Raw genomic sequence first — 26,770 nt, 5'->3', positions numbered from 1 at the left:
GAAAGTTTTACAATATTTACAATTTACAGTTTACTACAAAATTTACAAATTAACTTAGGAATTTACAGTAAAGAATGTGCAAATAGCAGAAGAGATTATAAAGATAAGGATTATAAATTATAGGAATTATAGGATTATAGGAAATGTGTGGTGGTGCGTGTGGTGACGTGTGTGAGAGTCCAGTCTTATAGTGACGTGTTTGGGAGAGTCCAGTCCTACACCTGGTTCAGGGCCCGAATAGCCTGGGGGAAGAAGCTCCTCCTCATTCTCTCTGTTTTGGCCTTAAGGGAGCGGAAGCGCTTCCCAGACCTCAACAGTGAGAAGAGTCCATTGTTGGGATGGGAGAGGTCCATCATAATCTTCCTAGCTTTGGTCTTGCACCGCTTGGTGTAGATGGACAGCAGGTCAGGGAGCTCTGATTGAATGATGCGTTCTGCCGAGCGCACCACCCTTTGCAGATCTCGTCTGTCCTGCTTGGTGCTGTTCCCAAACCAGGTGCAGATGTTTGCCGTCAGGACGCTCTCGATGGTGCAGGAGTAGAAGTTCTTGAGCACCTTCAGTGGCAGATGGAAGTCTCTAAGTCTTCTGAGGAAGAAGAGACGCTGACGGGCTTTCTTAACCAGGGTGTTGATGTGGCAGGACCATGACACCCAGGTATCGGAAACTGTCCACTCTCTCCACTGGCGTGCCACTGATGATGAGGGGCTTGTAATTCCTCGCCTGCTTTGTAGTGAAGTCCACGATCAGCTCCTTAGTCTTGCTGATGTTTAGGAGGAGGTTATTCTCCTGGCACCAGGTCTCCAGGTTCCTAATCTCCTAGATAGATAGATAGATAGATAGATAGATAGATAGATGTCATGCCTTATTCCTGTACCAAAGACATCTGTGGCACTGACTTCTCACATCAAGAAGACCATGGAAAGACTCATCCTCGATCAGCTCCGATCTATAGTCAGACCACATCAGGATCCCCTTCAGATCGCTTACCAGCCCCTTCTCAGAGTCGAGGACGCCAACATCTACCTGCTCAATCGTGTCTACGCCCACCTATATCAGCCTGCAGGCACTGTGAGGGTCATGTTTTTTGGTTTTGCCATTGCATCCAATACCATCAGGTCAACCCTCCTGGGTGATAAGCTGACAGCGATGCAGGTGGATGCCTTTCTTGTGTCCTGGATTGTTGATTATCTGACAGGAAGACCACAATATGTGCGTCTTCAATATTGAGAGTCTGAAAAGGTGATCGGCAACACGGGTCCACCATAAGGGACCGTCCTCTCCCCTTTCCTCTTCACCCTCTACACCATGGACTTCAGCCACTGCACAGACATCTGCCACCTTCAGATGTTTTCTGATGACTCTGCTTTGGTTGGATGCATCAGCGAGGGTGATGAGATGGAGCACCAGGCTGTGATTGACTTCTTTGTTTAGTGGTGCAAGCAAAATCATCTGCAGCTCAACGTGACAAAGACCAAGGAATTGATTGTGGACTTTAGGAAGACCAGGAAACATGTGAGCCCTGTTCAAACCAGGGGGTCAATTTGGACATTGTGGAGGACTATAAATACCTCAGAGTACACACTGATATAACATCTGTAGGACAATGGTCGGGATTTTCTTTGAGTCTGTTGTGGCCAGTGCCATCCTCTATGCTGTTGCATGCTGGGGCAGCAGGTTGAGGGTTGCAGATTCTCCATAAACTGATCCACAAGGCCAGTAATGTTATGGAAATGGAACTGAACTCCCTTAAGGTGGTGTCGGAGAGGCGGATGTTGCCCAAGATATATACATGCTGGACAATTCCCACCCACTTCATGACGCGCTGTCCAGTCCCATCTGTGTGTTCAGTGAGAGACTGGGATTACCCATAATGCACCATGATACAAGAAATCATTCCTGCCTTTGGCTATCTCCCGGTACAACTCCTCCATCCAATGCACAGTACACAGTGCGATAGTTACACCCTTTTGCACATCCTCTACAAAGTTTTACAGTTTACAGTAAAATGCCAATCATAAATATTTAATCTCTGTAATATTCTGGATATTTATAACTGAGCTACTGTATATGTTACAGCTATTTCTTATATTTGCAACTTTGTAATATATTATTACATATATGGTTTGATTTAGTTCAGTCTGTTACTGTTCTTATTGTCTTGGAGCTACTGTAACCACACTATTTCCTCAAGGATTAATAAAGTATTCTGATTCTGAAACGTGCCAATCAAGCAGTCGGTGTGTTAGTGCATGTGTTAGAGGAAGTGCTGCATATAAGTACTGTATAAATGGGTGAACGCGGTTTGTAGTAAAGTGCTTTGAGTGGTTGAACTGACAGGATAAGCACTATATAAAAGCAGTCCATTTGCCAGTTCATTTCCTTGAGGACATACGATTTCAGATTCTTGTACCTTAATAAACCACAATATCATGTTTCACTTTCCAAAAAGGCATGATGAAATAAACCGTCAATTGCCCATTTGCTGAGTTACAGCTAATGGAGCAGCAGCCACAGGCTGAGCCAAGGAATGGCCAGAGGCGGAAATGGCTTCAATATGCTAAGTCTGGCTACTCCTCTGGCCACTGCACACAACCAATGGTAAACCCATTAGGGGACTGTACATAAACCTCAAAGAACTTCAGTTACATACAATAAATGCTATTTTTGTAGCAGTGTTGTTATGGAAGCATTCCTATGGCTATCCTACATATTTGTAACAGCACAACCAATCATCTATTTATGTAGCCTCATCAATAATCGAAAAAGAATAACTCAAGAAACTATTGCATATTTTTTTTAACCAATTCACAGTTACATTAAAAAAAGCTTTTAAGCTTATCATATATGAGTCCTAATGGTTCTGTAATTCTGAGCAAGCGAATGATTTAAATGAGTGACCAAATGCAAAGTTGCACTTGTGGTCAGCTGACAGAAGTGCATTAATTAGTCTCTTACCTTATTTCCAGTTTTGTCCTTATCATATCCAGGAAAGAAAAGCAGACACTCGAGCTGCTAAATATTCCTGCAAATTCATAAATTCGTAACCACACTTGTCTCCCATCTGCTGTTTAGTGATTGTTACGTTGTGTAAAGTGGGTCTACCAGCTGGTCACGTTTGATGTGAAATAGCCCAAATACACTAAACCAGCAAGATACAAAAGGCAGAAACGCTGCACAAACTTGTGTTTGCTTATGATCGCCTCGTGTAGGCTGATATCTGAAGCCGCAGGGAGTATAGGATCTGGTTTCCTATGATGCCACAGGTTCCACATCCCTGCACAACAGCTCCTCACATATGTAATCACAGTGACACATGCTTCCACTGGGGTCGGGCAGGGACATGCCTAAATGGATGAGGAAGCTATTATCACCTCTTCCCAGATGTTCTTGGCAGAGTCTTGGGCTGATGTAGCAGTGATAGGTTTTTAATAAGCACGCCTGATCATACGACTTCATTCCACTTTGAAGCAAGGGAATACAGCCGATGTTTGGCTGTAAAATGTATTCCGGGGGCAAAGGAGTAACTTACTGATGTAAGAGACAAGGTGAAGTCATGCTGTTTGATTTTTTTTCCTTTGCATGGTTGGAAAATTCACTGCACTCCATGCATGATGTAAAACACCATGAATATAAAGTAGTGTGACCACACTCTGACTTCCTCTAGCTCGTTTTGCTCCTCATACTATCAAAACTTCATCCTGTAGAGCCTTGAGTGAATGCTTACACAAGCACTGAGCACACGAATGCCAATAAAGTGGGTCAGGAAAGTACAACTGGTACATTTCAGCAGCATAACATGTTTGGCATACCGCAGGTAGTGTGTGTGTGTGTGTGTGTGTGTGTGTGTGTGTGTGTGTGTGTGTGTGTGTGTGTGTGTGTGTGTGTGTGTGTGTGTGTGTGTGTGTGTGTGTGTGAGTGAGTGAGAGAGCAGGAGGTGCTGGTAGGATTAAAAGTCCTTTAACAGCAACAGTAAAAATCAATGGAGAGAGTTTGGTTGTCAGAACCAATGAATCAGGAGGATATAGCTCAATACGCGGATCAATGGCCCAACCTATAATCATTGTATTTCTCGCTGCTAAATGTCTTTCCTGATCATTGTTGGGAAGCAGAGAGGAGCCAAAGGAGATAAGGAAAAGGTGAGAGAAAAAGCTCCTCATGCAAGTCCTCAGATGTTGTACTGCTGGATGGCTTATAAATATTGTACTGCTTTAGTGCTGAGAGAGTTTACTGTTCCTTAATGTTCCTACTTCTAGCGTTTGACAGGGACCTGGGTGACAAGTTTTACACTCTGCATCATTTATACATGAATTTATGGCAAGAATGCACTACATTTTTATGCAAATGTACTAGTTTCTATTGCTAAAAGATAGAGGAAAGTAGAAATGCAATCCATTTGGGGGGGTTTTGCTTTAGTAAACATGGATGCATGTTAATGTATGTCAGTTCTCCAAAAGAAAAGAAAACCCTGTGACTCACTGAAAGTGATGAGTTTTCTGCATTGCAGCAACAGCAATTTACTTGGCGATGAAAAGGAGAACTGAGCAGGGAAGGGTTTCATCATAAAGACAAAAGCAAAATCTTTTTTTCACAAAATAATTTGAGAAGTAAGGGCTGACGAGCTGATGGATTTTGACCCCTCGTTACGTCATAAAAAAGGCCACTTATAAATATCTGGAACTCATTTGTTGTTAACATTCATTCAGCAACATTCAGTTCTCATATTTAATGCACTGAGTTTGTGTAAAAACCCAAGCTACTTTGACAAGGGCCACACCACCGTGGTTTCACATACTCTCGGTCAACACTGGTGAAGATCACAGTCCTCTGATTATTCGTACCTGACCACATCTGTGTTGTTGGAATATATCAGTTCCAACGGTAGTTTCTTAGTTTTTCAGGTAACAAACTGGGCTGTGACGCAGCATCTGAAGCACCATCTCATTTATGACACTGGAACTTGGGTTGGTATTCAACAATTTATCAAACTGAAAATGACTTCAGTGAATAAACAAGAGTAAATATGAAGAAAGACTGTCTGAAAGTGTGAGATTTTGCTTTTCACACACTCTGTGACAGCCGGCTGCATACCCCCGTGTTCAAGTGCGGTCAATTGGAACAGCTAAACACTTTCGGCCTCACATATGGTCGGGTAACAAGCCTTGCAAGCTGGTCTGCTCGAAGCAGACTCTACACAAGTAACTACGAATTGTCCACCAGGCATTAAAGTCTGGGTTTGTAAGAATCATTGTGCGTGACAGATATGTAACTTACACTTCATGGGGTTTGGGTAGATTAAAAGGCTTTCTGATATCAAAACAGCCAAGAGTAAATGCAATCACAAAGTGCTGAAGACGTATTTGAGACAGAAAAGCGTTTTATGCTGTGGTTCAATTTAGCTCACCTGTGAGGAGTGCAGCTTTTTCTTCTTCAGAGAATAAAATTTCTTATTTCCTCTACGTTTGTATCTCTTGAACAACGGCTTCATATGCAAAATGCCATCATCTTGACAAAAAGACAAACATCAGAGTAGCAGCGCAGATGCAATCAAGGTTGTGATTTATTTTTCCAAAGATCTCATTCTGCTTCAGCAAATCAAAGCTAAGTCAAAGACAAATATTACAAGGACAAAAGACATATTCAAACATTATTAGATGAGGTAATGAGCAGTGTTTTAGGAATACTACGGCTTCAAGCCCTGTTTAAGTGTGGATTCTCAAATTATACCGTACAGGTATGGATGGTAAGAGTTCTGTAGGTCCAGTAAAACTTCTGTCACAATGATGCGAAACATCCTCCAAACCAAACATACACTATTCAATTAGGGGTGGGTTTTGATAATCGATTCATCGATTAAAATCGATTCTGGCTTGGATAACGTGATATCGATTCATTAAAATCCTGAATCGATTTTTTAATATAAATTTATTTTGCCTGAAATGCCAGAATCTCAGTTTCGACAACCACCAAACATTTAAAACAGTAAATGAGAGCAGGTACACGGCTTCTGCACAAAGACGTAAACACAAAGCGCGGACCCGCAGATCAGAATCAGTGAGACGTCGCCTTTCTCACCCGACGGCACGGACACGGTCGGGGCTGAAAGCCGACAGCTCGCTGATTTTGATGTTTCGGCGGGTCCGCGCTTTGTGTTTACGCCCTTTTTGCGCTGATTCTAAAGCTGTTAGTTTGATGTCTCTCCAAACAATATTGACTGAACCAGCAGCAAAAGAAGATCCAAACTACGCTTCACATAAACATCGTCATGAATTCACTCTGACTTTTGCTGTTTTGCTTCCACCACGATGCACAGCTCTCTCTCTCTCTGTCTGTACTTCAAGAACAGTTTCCCGTCTAAAAATCTGTTTTCTGCATTATTCGCTTGCTTGCTATCACAAGTCTACCGTTGTTTACAGGCTGTCGGCCGATGTTTTTTCCCTTTTACTTACTTCCGAAAAGAAAACCTAATTTCTGCCGTTCAATAGGCTTCTGAACAAATTTAAACTTTTTAAAATTATGCAAAATGCAAAACGCTGTGTCTCTAATAAAACCGCTGTAACTTCAGAGGTAATGTTCATAAGTTGATTAATGGTTTTGTTTCGTTTTTGATGTACTGCAGAATATTTTTATAAAATCCCAGAACAGGAAAATCACCTTCATGTTTTTCTGTGTTTTATCTTCAGCTACTTTGACACAAAGGCCTCTGCTGTGATGCTCACACCTTTGATAAAGTCTTGTGAGTGTCAGCTTCCTTTTTATAGATACAAAAATATGTTAATGTACTGATCTGAATTCTAATATTTCTGACTGTCTGAGGCAAAATTTCCCAGATTCAAATCGAATTGAATCGAATTGAATCGAATCGTGGATCGAATCGATTCGGGACCTTGTGAATCGGAATCGAATCGATTCTAGAAATCAGTGACGATACCCAGCCCTATATTCAATATGCCAACATGTGGCTCAAGCTATGGCTTAATACATGAAAAATGTATTAAACTATTCATCTGGACTGCATTCAAATGTGGGGCACTTGAAACGACGAGTTAAAAGGAGGACACAGGAAAGTGGGAAAGACGAGGAAAAATGCATGTGCATTTATTTTTCAAATGTAAAAGCATCTCTTGGGTAAGGAGTGGCATACTTTGAGACGATCAACAAATCCAAGTGTCCTCTAGGCATTTCCTCTTTCTGTTTAGTTGCTCACTTTAGCCATTTCGTTCGCTGACAGAGCCGTGATAAGAAAGTGGCCATTTTCACACACATTTTGTTCTTAACCTTCCTGAAACACATGTCTGAAAAAAACTATTTCCTCAAGCCTTTTGGGAATGACAGTCCAATCCCTCAACTGATTTTGCAAAGAAAAACTCATTAATGAGACAGACATTTTTCTACACAACTCAACAGCTTAGTCCATAAGAATATTTGGAAGCAGCTTATAAAAAAATCCTCCATGGATTAAACAAAAAGGAAAGCTCAGTTTCTTTTTTCTTTTTTTTTCTACAGAGCGGTAAAAAGAGTATTAGACATGCCCCACCCACACGCACAACACGCACACAAATGCCCCCTGACTCTCACCCACCCCCTGTGTAGATTGAAATGTCAGCAACGCTTTGGATTGTTACGGTCCACGTTAGAGCCTGGCTCAGGATTAATGTACATATGGGAAACAATGGAGCATCTACAATGCTCACTCAGGCAGATTCTCCACATCCCCTCCTACTGTAGCTGCAGTGGGATGCATGTGGCTTCTCCTTATAAAGAGACGGGCACTTTGATGTAGAAAGAGAGGCAAGGGGGCAGAGGGACCGACAAAGAGGGAGTTTAACTGCCTTTCATGTCTCCCCTTCCCTGCACCCCAACACTCCACTGTCTTGCCTTAAACAAGCCACTAAAGCCAGACACATCTACGGGTTTTGCCACTGGAGGCGTGTCAGTGCCACAGATTGGAGCAGTGGTGGTGGTTGCTGCTGGTGTTGGGGGATTTTGTTTCATCTTCTTTTCCCCCCTAGAGGTGCAGTTTCTAAAGACGGCCACAAAAACAAGCAAGATAAAGAAAAATCGGAGTCTTGGATAAAAGGTTCAGGGAGCTCAGTATTTTGGCTGCAGGCAGCACTAATTAACAGGTCACTCCTATGGAAGAAAAAAAAAAGCACATGTACAGTTTTAATCCAGCTACTTACTGTTGAGTTGGGGGATTTCTTTATTTTTGTCCATATCTCACTATTGGACTAGTAAATGATGTTCTCTGATACAAGTGGCCACCTCCTACAGCTACACTCTCACATACAACTTGACGCTTTGGTGCTCTCGGCACTCCCATTCACTCTGAATGGAGTGATGTTATGCATTGTTGAACTGAAGTGTGGATCCGTTGTTTCACTTTACCTGCAGTAATTTCACCCAAGAGTTCTGCAGAGTTTACAGTTCCAAGCACAATTGCAGTTTCCAGCAAATCACATCAAAGGCAAGGCACTCGTTTATGTTGCTTATAGCTCGGCTTTAAAATGAAGGACAAGTTGAACTTTGCAAAGGGACGTTGTAGAAAACCTGATATCAGAGGCTGGGATAGCTGCTCTGTGGATACATCTCCTTTGCTATGGAAGTGCTCACATACTGCACAAACTTTCAGTTATGTAAGAGAAAGACAGTACAACAGCGACTCCTCACACAGACTGCATCTGAAATAGTCTACAAGTTAGTAAGAGTTGTGGGCAGAGTCCAACTATCCTATGGAGCAACATAAAAGTACAAAAACAAACTGGGATCTCTCTGGAATCATCTCTTGTGTACAACCAGGATGATTTAAACATTACAACTTTTAGTGAAATGTAAAGACTGTACATCTTAGAGAGCACAAAGCACAGCTCAGTGTTACTTTATTTGCTGGCTTCTTATTTTGAAGCTTCGTACAAAGTCTTTGTAATATGATGTGCTTAATCAAGCTGACATAATGGCTCTATAACAGTTAACTTGGCTTCCTTTCATCAGCAGACAGGTTAATTAATTCACGGAATTATTAGACAGTTAATTTGTTTCATGAAATGATTCGATTTTCTTTCATTTCATGACTGTAATTGAAAGTCTCAATTTGACCAGCTCAGTCAATGCAGGTGTTTGAACCTACAGCAGGGTGAATCACAATGCATCCAAGAGAAGATACAGCCTGCTGCTTTAGAGTATACTGAATCTCCCAGGGATGTGGATTCACATCAGTTCTCTCACACTGGCAACAATGCAACAAGCAGATTGGTGCACAGATCTAAAATGATATTGTACGTCCATCAATCAATAATCAATTACTTGATGTGCCCCATGCAGCACGCTCCTGTGCAGCTTGAGATCATTGCTTAAAAGATTTTTCACAGTTCAGACATACACAGCACAGACAAACATCATGTGGGTCAATCAATAATTCCAAATTGCGTTCCTCTATGGTTCACAAAAGATTGGCTTTGAAGTATATGTTATACATGCACTAGAGAAAATGTTCACTTTAGACCTCTGTGAAAGAACTTCATGAACCATAACCATCATGAAGGCAGAATTATTATTTTTTCTTTTCTTTTTCTTTCTTTCTTTCTTTTTTTTGTTGCTGCAAGGCTAATAGCTGCTCCTGGTTTAAGCTAGGTATACCTGGATGTGATCCTGCAATTTCTACAGTGACAACTAAAAGATGAAATCACAGGTTAAATGAAAAAGGAAGGCTCTGGTAAGATGAGTACTAGACTTGTGCAGCTTTAACTCTTTACCACTTACATCTGCATTGGGATTTGCAGATATAACAATGACTTCTAAAGTAAAGTATTCTTTGGTAATAGCCATATAACACTAACACTGATTTAAAAGTAAATTTGCTCTTAAATTCACAGTTCTCTTATTCAAAACTTCCCCCATGAAATTCACAATAAAAGCTTTAACTTTAATTTCCATGAACTCAATTACAAACATAATGACATTATAGTGCACAGGGAAAGAGTACGTACAAAAGATCATATTTGACATGATGGAAACAGTCTATTTTTAGCATTCAGGTTTAGAAAAAATCATCAGTAATTAATTATTCTTTGTTAGAGTGGTCTCAGATCAATTTTGAGATATACTATTATATTAGATATATAAATTAACAGTCAAATAAGACCATACTATTAAGTCAACTTTGTCTTGCAAGATTTTATCTCAGTAATATTCTTGTTTTTACACCTACATTATTTTATTCACATATAGAGCTTTTAGTATTGTATACTCAATGTGTTACATATAACACATTAAAGTCATGATGCCACTTTTAAATAATAAGCCATCATCATAACTTCCATATTGCAAAGAAAAAAAACATCATTTTGAGCTTGGAAGAGCAAAGGTTTGATATTTTAGGAAATGTGATTTTTACTTTCTTGTTTTGAAATAAGAAGACTGAAGGCTACAGTAAATTATTTTAACTTGGCACAAAGGCTGGAAACAAACAGCTAGCCTGGCTTTGTCCAAAGCAAGTAAGTAAATAATTATGCACAAAGCTTAATACACTATTGACTGGGTGCTAAGCAACACTAACACTCTCTAGTCTGTACTAAGAACTTCTCATCGTGCCACAAGAGTAGATGGGTGTATTTTCCAAAATATTGATTGATTTAACTAATTATCGAAAAGTCCATTAGTTTGCAGTCAATTAACTACCCGATAAACTGGCTAATTGTTTCAGTCACACTAAAAAATACAGTGAAATGGAATTATCCAGTGTTTCATGTCCACTGGTTCATTAGTGGAGGAGAAATTTGGTATTTTCTCAACCATGCCTGTATAAAATGCACTGGGCTGGTCTAAGCACAGCAAATAGAGCCTATAGAAAAAGGCACCTTTGTGTATTTATGAATAACTTTATTTTCAGATGCTTCCACAGTCTGACTCGGGCATTTAAAAAAAACACATATATGGCTTGTGTGGGGAAAAAAAGTTCACAGTGCATCCAGGTGAGACAGGGTGCAAATCTGAAAGAGAGCTATTATGTATCAATCATTGAAAAGAATTCTCAATAACTCCACATGTCCTTGCAGTTTGAAGGACACAGCTGTATCAAATGCACTAGAAAAGCACGCAGGCTGAGTGCAGACATTTACATTTATATACATGCATTTAGCTGATGCGTTTTTCTGAAAAGCAACTCACAATAAAGGCGACATTAGATTTAGCTCGGACGTTTACGTCACTTATGAAGCAGAAGAAAGGTCACAGATGGAGTATCCCGAAATAATCCACTGGTGTTTCAGAGATACGCAAACGACGTGGATATCATTGTTCACTTCCCCAGAGAAAGCTTTGTTTTCACAGTTAGTTCCAATTTGTTTTCAGCTGCTGCTTTAAGGAGAGGTCCTGGTTTGGGTTCCAAACATTTCTTAAAGCTCCACTTTAAGAAATGGCACAAAAGTGAGCCCAATGCATTAATTAGGTGTCCTGATGAAGGCTAATGAGCGGGACTGAGATCAGGCTAAGTGATACTGTAAATAGAAAATGTGAGGAGAAATCCGTGGAAACAACAGGACCTAATAACATCAGCCAAGCTGATTTCCCTTATGGAAAAGGGGTCAGTGCACTAGGAGGTGTTCCATCTCGTCATTGACTGTGGAACAACTGAGCACCACCAAAAGCAGACATCCACAGACATGGATGATACCAAATGTTCAATTAATCTTATCTGGTATAAGGTCTCATAAGGTCTGAAAGATGTTGTGGGAGCCAATTTATATCAACAAATTATTATTGTAAGCACATAAACTTTTTTACAGAGCGATGTACTCCTGCATGGGTGCACTGGTTCTTAAGTGGGGACCAGCAGGAGCCTTTTAAAAGGATTCTCCAAGGTCCTAAACACAGTGCAAAGTTGTTTGTTTTTGCTATTTTATATTGCTACTGGAATATTACCACAATGATAGAATGCATTAAGGTGTTTTTTTTTTCCCTTTAAGCCTGCCTGCACTAGGGTATCTGATGAATCACAGGTTTCATTCCACCTACGGAGGCTGTATGATTCTCAACCAAAGAAACAAACAGCAACAGCACTGCATTAGAATACAAGTGAAACCAAGCTCCCTTCTACACATCTGAAGCAGTGAAATGTGTGATCGAATGCAAGGCTTTAGGCAGTGATTTGATAAACATGCACACGGACTTAATGTGAGCACTCGGACATTCATTTCTCCTGAGACGGCAGAAAGGCTAAAAAGGAGAAAAATTAAATACTTTAGTGGGAAACTTTCTGCATCTGATTCCTTAATAATCTCTGTTTAATATATTTTTTTGATAAACCGTTTTTCTAAACATCTCATTATGTAACTTCCTCTCCTCTATCCAGCATGAACCCTGCCACTCGCCCTAGGACAGCTGGGATAGGCTGCAGCCCCCCTGCGACCCTGAATTGGATAACCGGAAAAAATAAATGGAAGGATTGATTGATGGATGGAATTCTTTATATGGATGCTTTTGTGAGAGAAAGGTTGTGGTATTGCGATGCAGCCAATCACCTTGCAATTGCAATATTTATCCTGCACTCTCGAGGTATACCATAATTGTCTACTCTGTCTTGTGCAGAGTTCATCATATTATATGGCAGCTACGACTCAGGCAGGATAGCAGGCTGTCCACCAATCTTAAGGTTGTCTTTTAATTCCTGGCTCCTTTAGTTTGCAAGCAAAACCATGCTCAGACAAGATGCTGAACCTAAAAATTACCCCTAATATGTCATTTCTGGGTGAAAATCTAAAAATTGTATATATATATTTAAAAGGTACTACCACTTTGACTTCATTGTGTCCATAAAAATATCTAAATCACCAATGCATTTGTATATCAGTGCAATCTTTTCAGCTTCAGGACACCGTGACATTCATATGGCAGCACACAGATCTAATATTAAAAGAGTCATTTCCTTACTCAACACCAGGACATGTGCCTGCAATTGTTGGGGGCTATATTTAGGAGTGTATATAGTGCTCTAGTTACAATTTCTAGCAGCTGGAGTGAACTCCATTGTGGAGATAAGGCTCTTGTTTTGTTTTGTTTTTCTAGATTATACTGTTCAATATTATCTGGACAGTATCAACTTCAGTGAAATCATAGTGACAATACTTTCTGCATTTCTTTGTTACCATGATGTTCTATAACGTAGTTTTGATAAAGGCTGTGTTCCAGACCGAGTGCTCAAAGTTTGACAAATATGGAGCTCAAACAGCAAAGAAGGCTTGCAAATTGGTTGCACTATGGGAAATGGAGGATTTGGACACAAGAAAGGATAAAAATGGCAAATTATTCACCTCAACTAGAATTCAGAGGTTCCTTTTCGGTCTCTCTCAGGAAAATCTCTGAAGTTCATGGTGATTGTTTTAATGTTGTGTGTTATTGATTTCAATCATACATTGGTATCTACTGTACTGCACAACAGCGGAATAATTGAATCGGGGCCCAAAAGCATAACAATATCGATAAGGAATGGCTGCAGTTTGGTGCGTGTGTCAACTCTCTCAAACGGCCACTTCGCCCGCACCCATCGCTGGTCGGGAGCGTTCAATATCACTTCTCACTTTGTGAAGTTAGGACGGCTCTGCGCTCACGCTCTTTTTTACAAAACACGCCATTATGCGCCCGCTGTGTCCTGCACTCACCCTTTCATCTGCAGGCTCTTCCAGCGAGCATTCGTCAGCGCGTCACTGCTGTTTAAACGCAGGCAGGGAAAACGGGAAGAGCTGTCCTCCCTCCAGGTGAACGAGTGTGAGCGTGTGGGTGTGTACGCTGATTGAATGGTGCATTATTTAACGATGGAAAACTGATCTCTTGCGGTGAGCAAGTGTCCCGCTCCCAGAGTTGGGTTTTCACCTTTTCCCTTTTTCAACTCTTCTTCCTGCCCCATTATTTGTTTGACTGGACCCCATTACGGAGGGAAAGGTATGTATGTATGTATGTATGTATGTGTATATATATATATGTATGTATGTGTGTATATATATATATATATATATATATATATATATATATAGATAGATAGATAGATAGATAGATAGATAGATAGATAGATAGATAGATAGATAGATAGATAGATAGATAGATAGATAGATAGATAGATAGATAGATAGCACACAGCTGCCGAGGCAGCACCTCGTCTTCTCTGAGGATTTCTTACTTACAGTAGTCTCGACAAAGTAGCTGACAGGTAAATGTGCTTACATGGTTGAGCGAATTTGTGAGAAATTGTGCGGTGCGTGGCAGGCATTCAGGGTGACTGATGGAGCAACAATCTCGCGCGCACACACACACGCGGAGGCAGAGAAAGACACACTGGGAGGAGAGAGGCAGGCAGGAAGGTGCTCACTAGTTAGAACAGCGAGATTTTTTTTTCTGTCCGCACACTCACACACACGATTGTGAGGTTGTTATACATACACTACAATTTAGCTGTCACAAGCTGTCAAAGAAACGTGTTTCCCAAGCGTGACGGGAATGTAGACTCTGCGGGTTGAAGCGGAACACAATTGCGCACATTTTTATTGGAAACATGCGCAATGTATTAGGGGAAAATGACAAATAAAGACCCACGTGTGAGCGCCAGTATTTATTTACGCATTTTTTCTGGGCGTAAAGTTGCTTAAACGGGCAAAACAAGCGTCCTGTCACATTCACCTGAATTGCAATCTCTTCATTTTTCTCACATCTCTTATCGATCATGCGTCACTAATCCTCCTGGACCCACATTGACTTGTGCGTATCAACCCGGAGTGAGCTGTGCGTAAAAACGCACCTGGCACGAACACGCAGAACAGCGATCCTCTACTATTCCCCACATTTGATTCCCCCAGTGTACACACACACACACACACACACACACACACACACACACACACACACACACACACACACACACAAACTCACCCAGGGTGTGAACGCAGGTCCTCCCCGCGCGTCTCTTGATGTTTGTTCGTGTATCTCGTAAAAAGAGAGTGGAGAACCCGGGCAGCAAAGGCGTTAAAGAACTAGTGGACGGCAGCTAAACGCCGCCGACTTCCCCCCCTTCTTCACCTCTTCCTCCTCCCTTCTTTTACTGCTTTCCTCACTCCTCCCCTCTTTCCCGGGGCAGGTTGAACAGCGGCTGCAATAATCCAGACATTGTTCTCTTCATCAGCTCGTTTTAAAGCAAAGACTGGACTGGAAAGGACTCCCGATTCTCGTTAACTTGGGAGTTCTGAGGAATTCTCCTTTCAGACTGGAGGTGCTGTCCAGTGTAATCCGAGCTCAGGAAAGGTCTGAAAGAACAGCCCACAGACTTACAAAGCTCAGAATGAAGCTGGAGTCAGACCTGGAGTTGAACTATGACTGCAGGTGGCGCAAAGGGGAGAGAAAGTTTGCTTTCAGTTTAACTAAAAGAATAAATTAAATAAATAAATAAAACTGACACTTGGCGAGAAAATGAAAAATAATCCCTGCAGGACTGGTTTTTCTCGCACTTGCCTCTCACAGATCAAACTCCCTTTAGAGGGACCCTAGCGCACCTGCGCCCGGAGTGGAGACGCGCAGGTATCCACAGACTGAGCCCCCTCCTCCCCTCTCTCTGTGGATTTGATTCCGCGTTATTATTCCGACTCTCTCTGCGTGACAATCATCACTCAGTGTCAAGCCTGGCGTTGCTTCTCCAGGAAGCTAAGGAAAGCGTCTCTGTTCATCGTCGCTCTCCTCTGTGTCTCCCTCTCCCTTTTCCCCCAACAAGCTCCGTCCATCCGCTTTCTATTTAACCACGCCCCTCTCAGCAGCCATTGGCTGGAAAGCGGAGAGACCGAAGACGGGGATGGTGAGGAAGGCTGCGATGATGTGTTCTAAGAAAAGGGGGGAGAAAGGGACAGGAAAGAAGACAGGGTGGAGAGAGGTGGCATTAGATAAACTACGACGGAGGTGAAAATGGGAGAAGTGGGATGCAAGAAAGGTAAAAGGGGAAGGAGAGTGTCCCAGGAAATGAGGATAATGCAGTTTGTGTGCTATGTGTGGATGGATGGGTTCATCGGGGAGGGCAGTTCGTGCACTGAGCTCTGTGTTTGAGCCCAGAGGGACAGGCCGGCTAATGAACGTGAAAATGCGTCCCTCCTCTTTTTCTTCTTTAGTTCATTTCTTTTACCCACTAAGTCACTGGCAGTGCTTTAGCCATATTTGACTCTCAGCCGAATGGAACACATAATGACAGCATCCACCAATGCTAAGCATACACACTTCTGACTGTCTGTCTACTTCTTTTTAAAAATATATATATATGGTGGCTGAAAGCTGAGTAGCTTCCTTGATGAGTCTAAGATGAATTGGTGGCTACAGCCCGGTCCTTTGTGTACAAGGGAACCGGTTTTGGTACATGTGCAAGAAAACCATTTTGTTTCTGACTTCAGACAACAAACCTGAAATGTAGGACTTAAGCATGGAACCTAAAGGTAACTTAAGACTAAAAAAATTTTAGGTGAAAATAAAAGTAAACAGCTGGAAAACCGCAGTCACTTGGTTGAAATTTATGTGTTTGTGCAACTATCACTACCTCTAACATGGCATTTGTTACCAGTTTAAATTGGAAACACTTCAACATGTGGTTCGATGAAGGCTGATGTGGGTTGTTTTTTTGTTTTTTTTTGGAACAAATGAGCAGCACGATTATTAAGTTGGAGGCCAATGACAATAAAACATCTGGATTTGTGTGATTTACTTCATCATCTAGACTTCAGGGTCTACATTATCGATGTACGAGTTTGTTTCAATGATGCTCATGTTCTAATATTGGCAGGGAACACTGAGAACATCACTGCATACACGGTAGTTGCTCAATGCTGTGAGCAACTACCGTGGAAAAGCTTAAAAATAACAGATTCCCCTAAAATCAGCCTCGTTCCATATCAGCTAGTCTGCTACTCCCACTACACCACAGGCAGAAATATTTTCAGGGCTTCCTAGTGCCAGGATATGTGGACAGCACATGTTTGGTTCAGGATTTCCTATCCCATGGGCTGGTCGTTTTTTTGTTTTTTTTTATCAATACAGATCATTTTTTTAGCTGATAAGATTAAAAAGATGCACTCAGCTTATACAACAATCGCCTTCCCCCTGCTGAGCGTCTCCTTACAGTCTATCTGTAGACTCCTCTCAGGTTCATCTGTAGGCTGTGGCTCGAGTACTGGTTATAACTGTTTATGGGCACGAAAATGGCAGACTTTTAAGGGTAAAATTATCAGCAATGAGGAAATCTTTTTTCTTCTCTTTGGCGCCACTCCCGTTGGTGGCACTTTGGAGTAGGTGTTGTTCTCTTTGGCCTATGCCAAAAGCCATTCTTGGGTTAAAAGGAGGCTGGAGGCTGTCTTGCATGTTAAATATCCAGCCCAGAGGCAAAAGTAGGGAACTAAGTAAGTGCCTGAGCTGCCTGAAATGGAAGCAAATGGGGTGGGCTGGATATTGTTGTGGCGCAACCGCACATGGTAGCAGAATAAGGCAGGAAAAGTTGCTTGACAGCTCCTGGGAGAGGCTTTGATTGATGGCAACGCTCCAGGGAGTGTTTCAAAATGAACTTAGTTAACTTGGAGCCACATGAAGCATTCATCACTTGCTGCCATACAGGAGTGAGATGCTCACTGCAAGCTAGGCAGCATTTTATTTAGAAAGGCACCTGGGGAACATCTTCACTGGAGTAGCAGGTACCTATTTACAGCTATTTTAAGGCTCACATCAACAAATCTCCAAGATTTTCTCAAATCAAAGTATCGACGTGACTGCAGCTACTTCAATTTGCTCATCAGGTTTCGAGAGTCTTAGGACTGGGTGTGTCACGTGTGGTTTCAAAGTGTGAAATATAAAAATGATTTTGAGGCAGAAGAACAAATTCTTATGGCGCGTCAGCTCCTGTATTAAAAGATTGGTCATATTGCTTTACAGTCTTGTGAGTCGACCTAAATTCAGTAGCCACAGCCCTACATTTTGATGACAATAAAAACTTTTGATATGCATCAGTTGGAATGTCTATTTTTTGTCCACCTATTGCAACGACCTACAAGAACAAGTCTTGAAAGTCAAAAATCATACATTCTAACAGAACAAGGTTCAGATTAGGGGTTAGAGTTAGACCTCAGAGGGTAGGTTAAGTCATGATGGTCTTCCTGCTGGAGCCAGGTGTTCCTCCTCTCCTGCATTCTCTCCCATCACTACGTTTTTCTTTATTTATTGAAAATTTAAAAACTTCTAAGCTGCCACTGGAAAGATCTGACATAGTGGCAAGCAGTACTTTCACAGCGGTCATTACAGTAGCAACAGATATTGTGGGAAATACAGTAACGAGCTGTGGAGTTGCTTAGACCTTAGGTAACAAAACCGATAAAGTTCTGATGACGGACTTTTCTTTCTGTTCTTTCAGTTCGCAGGTCGATTAAGATTTCATGTCTTTCTGCTACTCTCTGATTTAACTCTGTGCCCCATTAAAACAGCTCCTGGAGTGTTTGCTGGCTAGCTTTAGCACAAAGTGAGTTTTCATTTTAAGCCCCTGCACAGAATGAGTGAGTGAGGTTCATCGTTTTCTGTTGTTTTGAATGGCATTCATGGGGATTTTGAAAAATGTCCACTATAAAAGATTAATTAATTAATTAATTTTCTTTGCAAGCTCCTTTGACAATTAAGTCATTTGTTTTTTTTTTTTAAGTCCAGTAAGGATAGAGGGATATCAAAATCTTAATAGATGAATGGTAACTGGTAGATATTCTATATGTGAACGCAATGTTCCGGCTGTAGCTCAGGTGGTAGAGCAGGTCCCCTACTAACTAGAGATTTGGTGGTTTGATCCCAGTCTGCATGCCAAGTATTCTTGGACAAAATACTAACCCCATGTTGCTCTCCCATGAATCCATCAGAGTGTGAATGTCAGATAGGAAGCACTTAAGAACACCGTAGAAAAAAGTGAATGTGCAAGTTATGTAAAGCTCCGATAGAGTAGAAAAGTGCTATATATATATATTTGTTTGTTTGTTTTGTTTTTATTCTGTTTTTTTTTTCCTGTTTTTTTTTTCATTTTAGCCAAGTCAGGTTCACCAGAAAACCATTTCAGCAGACCAGCATGGATACATTCATGTCATTGGGATAACTAAATAGAAGGCCGTTGGTCTACAGGTTATTAATTATACTTTTGTCATTTCTACAACATGTCAAAAATAACTAGAGTCTACTGGGTCAACAAAACGTTACTCTCTGGTTTTCTGGATTACAAGTGAAAGTGAAAGTGAAATATTGTGGTGTTCTGCTTAGAACAGAATTTCAAATCTGCAGCTCTCACCTCAGTTTTTGCCCACACAGGGTCTTTGTCACTGTCAGCTGTATGACAATATTTTATTGGCAGAATGAGCTTTGTTGGCGTGAAAGCATTTATGTTTCGTGTCACTGTGAAAGCTAAGTGCGCTTTGTTTATGCCTCCTCATCAGGCTTTTTAGTGTGGGATCGCTCATTCCTGCTTTTGTCATACCTCCATTCCTCCCCCTCTCTCGAAACAAGTGAGGGATTAAAACAGAGTCGTCTGGAACAGAAGACCGTGATGAGAGAGAAGCAAGAAGATGACAGCAGCTCACTGGAAACCACAGGATGGATTTATTTTGTCTTCAAGACTTAAAAAGTACAAGACTTGAGCACAGCAGCTCAGCTTTTTGCTATGTTCCTGTTCCTGTGGGCTGTAATGTTAAATAGTGGACAGAAGGGACATTTTTCATGTATTAAATAATAATCACAGCTAAAGCATGTTCGTGTGTGTTAATACATCTTGAACGCACAGTCAAGAATCTAAAAAATGCCCTTCTTTTACCAAAGCCAAGCTAAATTTAAACACAAATAAATGTGAGATGTAGATAAATGCATTTTTTATGGCAAAATCTTAGAATGTCTGCAAAGACTGATAGAGGCTGAAGACCAAGAGAAGCTATTTTTGACACTCACCAATCAATATATAAAGATTTCAACTTTGACAACACGGTCAGACATAAACTATTTCAGAGATCTCTTTGACTTTGTGGGTTTTCACATCTACAAAAAGCACACAAGGAAGCCAGGCACACAAACCCTCCTCAAAAGAAGTAGTTTATGGTTGTGTTTCAGCAGTAGCTTCCTACCATCTGTGTTGTTTTATGCAAGTACATTACAACAATTTCAGGGACATGCAGTTTCAAATAATGGCTTTGTCACACAAGAAGAATTTAAAGTTGTTTAGATTTCTAAAACGTATAAAAATGGCAAATGTTTTCCTGTTCCTATTTTATTTTAGAATTGAGTAGACTGCTACTGCCATCTGTTTTGCCACAAATATGACGGCATAATAACCTCAGTTTTTCTTTTAGATATGCAAACTCTAAGTCAGCCTTCCCTGTTTTGTGTTCCTGCTCTATGATCGGCTTGGAGCTCAAAGAACTACAAAAAGAAGTTCACTGCAGAAACTATCTAAAGTTATAGATAAGGAGAGCTCACGGGAGGAACCTTCTGCACATCAAGACTAACTTTGTCTTTGCCGCTCCACTCAGGCAAGGCATGCAGGTTATGAGGCAGAACTGACCACCTTTCCACCAGACCGTCATGAGAAGGTCACTACATTCACTTGTTTCATCAGTTTCTGGTTCTTGCAAAGCATCTCTGATGTTTCCTTCACCTCAGCATCCTCTCAGGACAGGCACGGCAGTAATCTACAATCTGAGTAGTTGACAGGGACGTACAATCATTAGATTCTAGACTGTTCTTCTTCAAGACAGTCTCTAAAATATACACTACTGTTTTCTGTTTGTTTTGCAGTTTTTCATTTATGATTCTGTTTTTGTATATATAATATATAATATGACACAATGATCCTCGAGTCAAATATAAATATTTAAATAGTCATTCTTGTTATTTCACTGCCTGATGGTAGTTACAATGGCTTTTCACTTTATTTTAGATTCTTCTTCTTTTGGATTCTTCTTCTGTTCTCTGGAATGTGTTTTGCTGTTCGGAAGATTTTCAACGAAACAAGAAAAATATCCCACAGTTGCAACCTTAGAAACACAATCCGAGTTGAAATTCACTGTGTTGTTTTTGGCAACTTTTGCCAATAAGGTGGGGTTTTTGGTTTTACTACATCTATCCCATGATATTCACATCAGACACTTGCATAAATACATAATGCAACAAAGTGCTGACATCAAAGGAAATGATAAGGAGAAAATATAAAGCAATTTTGTTTGCACAGAGTCAGAAAGCCAGCTCTTTTGAAATGTAAAGAGTTCAGTGAATCTTTGAGCCTCGGGCAAATGATTGTTTCACCCTGAGGCTTTGATTGCAAACACCCGTGAAGTCACCTTTGCAGTCTGGACCTGCGGGCCGTTAAGTGTCACCAGTGAAAACTTTGAAATAGTAAAACAGACACAGACATGCAATAATAAAACTATATTTCTCACATTTCTATACAATATAGTGTTATTCACTGAGCCACACTCTCAATCTTGCGCCCACTTTCCTTGTAACAGAACAGGGTTTACAAAGTGGGTGAACAATGGCCTGTCGCTTTGGTGAAAACAATGTCTCCACTAGACAAGGTCCAAGTCATTTTGTATGTAATGAATGCTCAACTCAAGGTAACAGGCGATCCTGTTGTTGTCTGCTACCTTGTTGACTGTGTGTATGTTCCTGCCTGTCATTGTGTGTGTGTTTGACAGCATGCGTTAATAGAGCGAGATTGCTCTGAGCGTTGAGCCAAAGACTGAGTTCAGTCAAAGTTTACATCAATAATACAAATGCAGATACTCAAGGTTGCAAGCTGCTTTAGCGTAGGTTTTCACTGTAGCCATCAATTTGCTCCTATATACAGGAATAATTATTTATCAGATTTTATGTATTAAACATGATATCAACTTCTTGGTAATTATTTTGATTTTTTTTTTTTTTTTTTTACAAGATTACTTAAAATTATTTCCACACTACTTAAATTTTACTTACAGTATAATTATTCTGCTGTTTCCTGTATAAATCTTTTTATACAGAAAACAGATTTTTTACCCCCTTATTCTAGTGTGCCTATCTTTAAGTATTTGTAGGAGGGAGAGGTAAGTGACGGAAGTGACAGGAAAAGGTAAGCGACCCATGTTGTAGGTGACGTCAGACGCCGGAGATTTGGCGGAAAATAAGCGAATTTAACAAAGTTTCTTTAAGCTTCAGTATTGCCAAATAAACTAATCAATTGTCATATAACTAACAACATCTGTCCAATCATCTCTAACACCCTGGAGGACAACGGGGAGAGTTTAGACGCTCTCCAAGATTACATCGACCGGTGCTTCCAAGATTTAGTAATGAAGAAGGCTCAGAGTGCATCTTCCCCGGCCAAAATTAAGACACCGTCATCAAAGAGACGTCGCCTGGCAGACTCCCCTGGCACAACATCCCTCTTCCCTTCTGTTTTTCTTATCCTTCATCTTTCTTTCTCCCTTTCCTATCCCTCAGTCATGTCTGTCCCGTTTGTAACAACTGAAAATAAAATAAATAATAACAACAAAGGTCGATCAAATGGACCAATACGGCAAGGCCGTGATGATCCATTTGGGAAAGTAAATCCATTGGGTATCCTTGTTGGTCTTCAGACAACAATTCTGACGGCTAAAGAACCAAATGGGACAAGCAAAAAAAAAAAAAAGTATTTGTAGGTAAATATAATTGCATTGTAATTTTAAATAAAATGCATTGAAATTCAGTTTTATACAGGGGAATTTCACCCTTAATTGTGGGCCGCATTAGAAAGTGTTACATATAGTATCTCGTGTTGCTTTATGTTGTAAGACCCTAATAGTTCATGTATTTGGCAACAGTGAGAAAGAAGAACTCACATTCAGGAACAGATCTAAAGCAGAACAAGACTCAAGAAGGGAGAGAGCCCCCCAAAGTCAACATTTAGGTTCAGTTCTCAGCTTCTGCTGGGCCCTAATAAAAACCAGAAACTTGGCTTATTCAGATTATTCCTGGGTTAAGAGTTGAATGTTCATTTTTCACCAGGACACATCACAGTGGTAACTTGTGTGCACACCTAACCTACTCCAGACCAGGTAATATATGTGAAGAGATCAGCAGGCATGACATCACCTCCTACTGACCAATTGATTCTCTGGAAAACAGACTCAGACTGGAAGATCTCTGCATGTAGCCTAAGCATATGTTTCAATTCTGTGCTTTACCTCCTCTGATACTGTTAGACACCACCGGGCATGTGCTGAAAGATTAAGAACAAAACTGTCTCATCTACCAGAATAACACTTGTAATTTCTCAGATTCTCCTGTGTCTCAGTGATAAAGTTGTGATGCTGATAAGTCTGCTAACTTACACGACTGGCATCTCAACTGGCTCTCCTGCCAGTTTTCCTGGCTTCCAATAGGCTCAACTTTATTAATATAGTAGCACTTTTCCAGCCTTACTACCAAAAAGTGTTTATAGCAGACACGTTTATACACACCGTTAAAAAAAACATCTTAAAAAAAACAGTAATATTCCAGCAGCTGGGCGCCAAAATACGACCGTAAAATAACAGAAAATAACTTTCACATGAAAATACGGTTATTTCCAGTAATGACAATACAGTTTGTTGCACTAATTTTACATGGGATTCTGCCTTTTCCAAGTGCTTTTAGACAATACATTAGGAACATGTTAACGTGATCAAACAATGAAATTACCTATAAACAAGGTCAATGAATGTGGCAATATGAATCATAGTACGTAAATATACGGTTAACAGTTGGTTTAAATAATAATGGATTGCACGCCCTGGGACAGACTGACAGAAGCGAGGCTGCCATATCGCACCATCGGCCCCTCTGATCATCACCAGTAGGTGGCAGGTGAAGAGTCTTGACCACGGACACAATACCGAGAGCGTCCGAGCCGGGGCTCGAACCGGCAACCTTCTGATCACAAGGCGAACTGCCAACTCTTGAGCCACGATCGCCCTAAATAGCAATGATAATAATACTTATGTGATGTAACACAAGCTTATAGGACTCATGTTATATACTTTTCCATAGCATTACATTTGAATTCAACAGTTCAATCTTTCAAATAACGGACAGATATTTGTGAAATGATGATACATTTCTGAATGTATTTTAACAATCTAAATATGCATATGTACAAAAAATATATTTAAAAAACAAGTAATTTGTGTTTTACTATATTTACAGTGATGTTATGTTATTTTACCTTTGACATGTAAAATCACCGTCTACTTATGTAAATTAATGATATTCTAGAAAGACAGTACAAAACTGTAAAATATACAGTAAGATACTTTGACATTACTATTTTTTGGAACAGTGCAGCACTTTTAATACTGTACAGGTTTTTTCCTCTCTCACACACTCTTACTCTGAAAATTTGTCTAATTTCCACAGCAGCTATAATGTTTTCAGTCTGTATTAAATAGGAAATAGGAAATATTGATTTTATTTCCATAACAATAGAATATTTATTCACCTTTGGCACATTCAGTGCTCAAGTTAAAATAGCAGTTCTGTGGAGATCTGTGGATCTAAAAAAAACAAAAAACAACAACAACTAAAAAGCACTTCTTAAGGACAAATTTAAATCAGATAAGCTTTTTCATTTTTACAGTCAGGATTTGGGAACTTTGTGTTTGCACTTGAACGTGAATCCCTTTGCTGATGCTTCAGTAGCAAAATCTACCAATATAACTGTAGAAGATAAAGTCACCAAAGTTCACAAATGTGTACTTGAGCTCAAAATGGAGAGTTTAAAAATGGCCACAGTCGGACCAAGTGGCAACAAGTGGCTGAAAACTAAAGACAGGTTTTAGAGGATAGCATACTTTGAATGGCAGCTGTCTCAACAGCTACTGGTGATCAGATTGCTGAAACGACAAGTCCTTGGACTTCTCCATTGTGTTTCTGGTGATGGTGCCATTTGGAAAATTTTGATTGGATCTTGTTAAATATGACTTTCCGTGTGACACAGCCCATCCACTGAGTGCTTTGTGATTCATTTTTGTCAAGTGAACTTCGAGTTGCTTAGCACTAATTGGCAGACGTGTGTCGGTGCATTGCACCTGTACAGTTTATGGATGCAGTCTGCTAACCAAGTTAGCATTAGCTGCTGATTCAGCATTACAACTGTGTCCTCCAAATGTAATAAAAATTAACATGGCAACCTCCAAACTGCTAATGTAGAGGCTACAAAGTGACAGCATGCTGGCTAAGTCCATCTTTTAAATACAGTCTATCAGTCTGAAGAGGCGGGGCAGGGGGTAAAATGGGGGACACTCTTATCATACAATACTGACTTGAGTTCCCCACTACTGTATATTTCCAGGCATTGTTTGGACTGTCCCCAGGCTAATATTTTATTCATTTTGATTGGTAGGCACAATTACAAAGTAGTCTTCCATTAATTTGGAATTGCACCACTGACTACAGCCTCTTGCATCATGCACAATTAACATAATCTAGCAGTGAGATGGTGCATACAAGCACAAATAGCAGCTGAAACCGGCTCCAGGCCAGATGAACAGCAAAAGTAACTACACAGTTTTATCATTTTGTATGATCACGTCACCTCCCAAATTAGGTTTTGTTTATATAGATAAGATGCTGTTGCCTTATGAAACTGGAGTGAACACATAATCACCTGCGTAGTATAATGAATGTGTTAAACTGCTTAGCGGCTGTAATCCCTCGTTTTCACCACCACCTCTGCGGGCTTCTTTCTGGGTGTCAACACAATACAAGTGTGATTCTCCCACAGTGGATAGTCAGTAAAGGCGCTGAAGCCATTTCTTCTCTAATTACTCCAGAAATAGAACATGCTGGTCCACCTGCTCTCTTTATTCCCCAACCTCTGTAAAGGCAGCAGTCCGTAAAGAACTAAACGGCCAGCAAAAGAGGCGCTCAAAAATATATTTAACAAAAGATCTATTTCAAATGCTGCACTGTGAAAATGTTTAAGGCCCTTTAAACATTTAGAATTGAATCAATCATGCAAGACAATCGGCAAGGTTTCTGACTGGTCAGAGACTGCACCCAACAGCGGCAGCTACAATAGCCCCAAACACACAACCTCATAATGGACTGTGTTAAGTGACTTTTTTCATTAACGTCCCTGTTACTGAGAGGAAGCCGAAAAGCTGAGAAGTCCTCCTTTAGACTCTAGAACTCAGTGGGAATTCTCCTATACATGCTGGAATGACAGCAGTGCCAGCAGGAGTACTGAGATTAGTCAGTGCCAGCTTTCTTTTTTATTATAAGCAAGTGAGCAAGAAACCTCATTTAAAAAAGTGTAAGTACACTTTAGAGAAGCATAGCATATATTGCATATAAGAAGAACATAATGTAACTCATATAAAACAGAGTAGAGTACAAAGTGGTGTAATTAAACACAGAGAAATATAAATGAAAGAAACCAGTTGTTTAGTTATCTAACTGCAGCCATGAACTGGTGAGATTTCGAAGTCTCGATCTAAATGTTTTGGCGGTGTTTGCCTCTCTAATGAGTGTCTCGATCACACCATTTTTCAATCTGTTCACTGCTAATTCAAACTGGTATCATTCCATATCGATCATTAGGTTATACGCAGGAACAACACTTAAATCATAGATCGGATACAAACATAGCAGATCAGGTTGGTTGCTGGTGCTGTGTGCCTTTTCTCCATATAAAGGATAAGGATAAATGTCCTTATGCTGTTTTAGCTCTTTTTACGTCAAGACGTTTAAAATTGAA

The 26,770-nt window shown here is 40.5% G+C and overlaps 2 protein-coding genes across 3 annotated transcripts in view; both read right to left on the bottom strand.

Moving 5' to 3' along the window:
- brinp2 (bone morphogenetic protein/retinoic acid inducible neural-specific 2) overlaps window positions 1-15,711 on the bottom strand; it is a 285,511-nt gene extending 269,800 nt beyond the window's left edge. For both annotated transcript variants that reach the window (XM_080907211.1, XM_080907210.1), the window contains exon 1: window positions 14,914-15,711. The gene's annotated coding sequence lies outside the window, so the exon portion shown is untranslated. The remainder of the gene's footprint in view (window positions 1-14,913) is intronic.
- LOC308412688 (uncharacterized protein) overlaps window positions 1-26,770 on the bottom strand; it is a 512,620-nt gene that overhangs the window by 460,012 nt on the left and 25,838 nt on the right. The window contains exon 2 of the mRNA XM_080907214.1: window positions 13,933-13,971. The gene's annotated coding sequence lies outside the window, so the exon portion shown is untranslated. The remainder of the gene's footprint in view (window positions 1-13,932; window positions 13,972-26,770) is intronic.

Source organism: Rhamphochromis sp. 'chilingali', assembly GCF_963969265.1.
Source record: "Rhamphochromis sp. 'chilingali' genome assembly, chromosome: 16".
Lineage (NCBI taxonomy): Eukaryota > Metazoa > Chordata > Actinopteri > Cichliformes > Cichlidae > Rhamphochromis > Rhamphochromis sp. 'chilingali'.
Note: the sequence above shows the minus strand (reverse complement) of the source record. Positions and strands in the feature narration are given on the sequence as shown.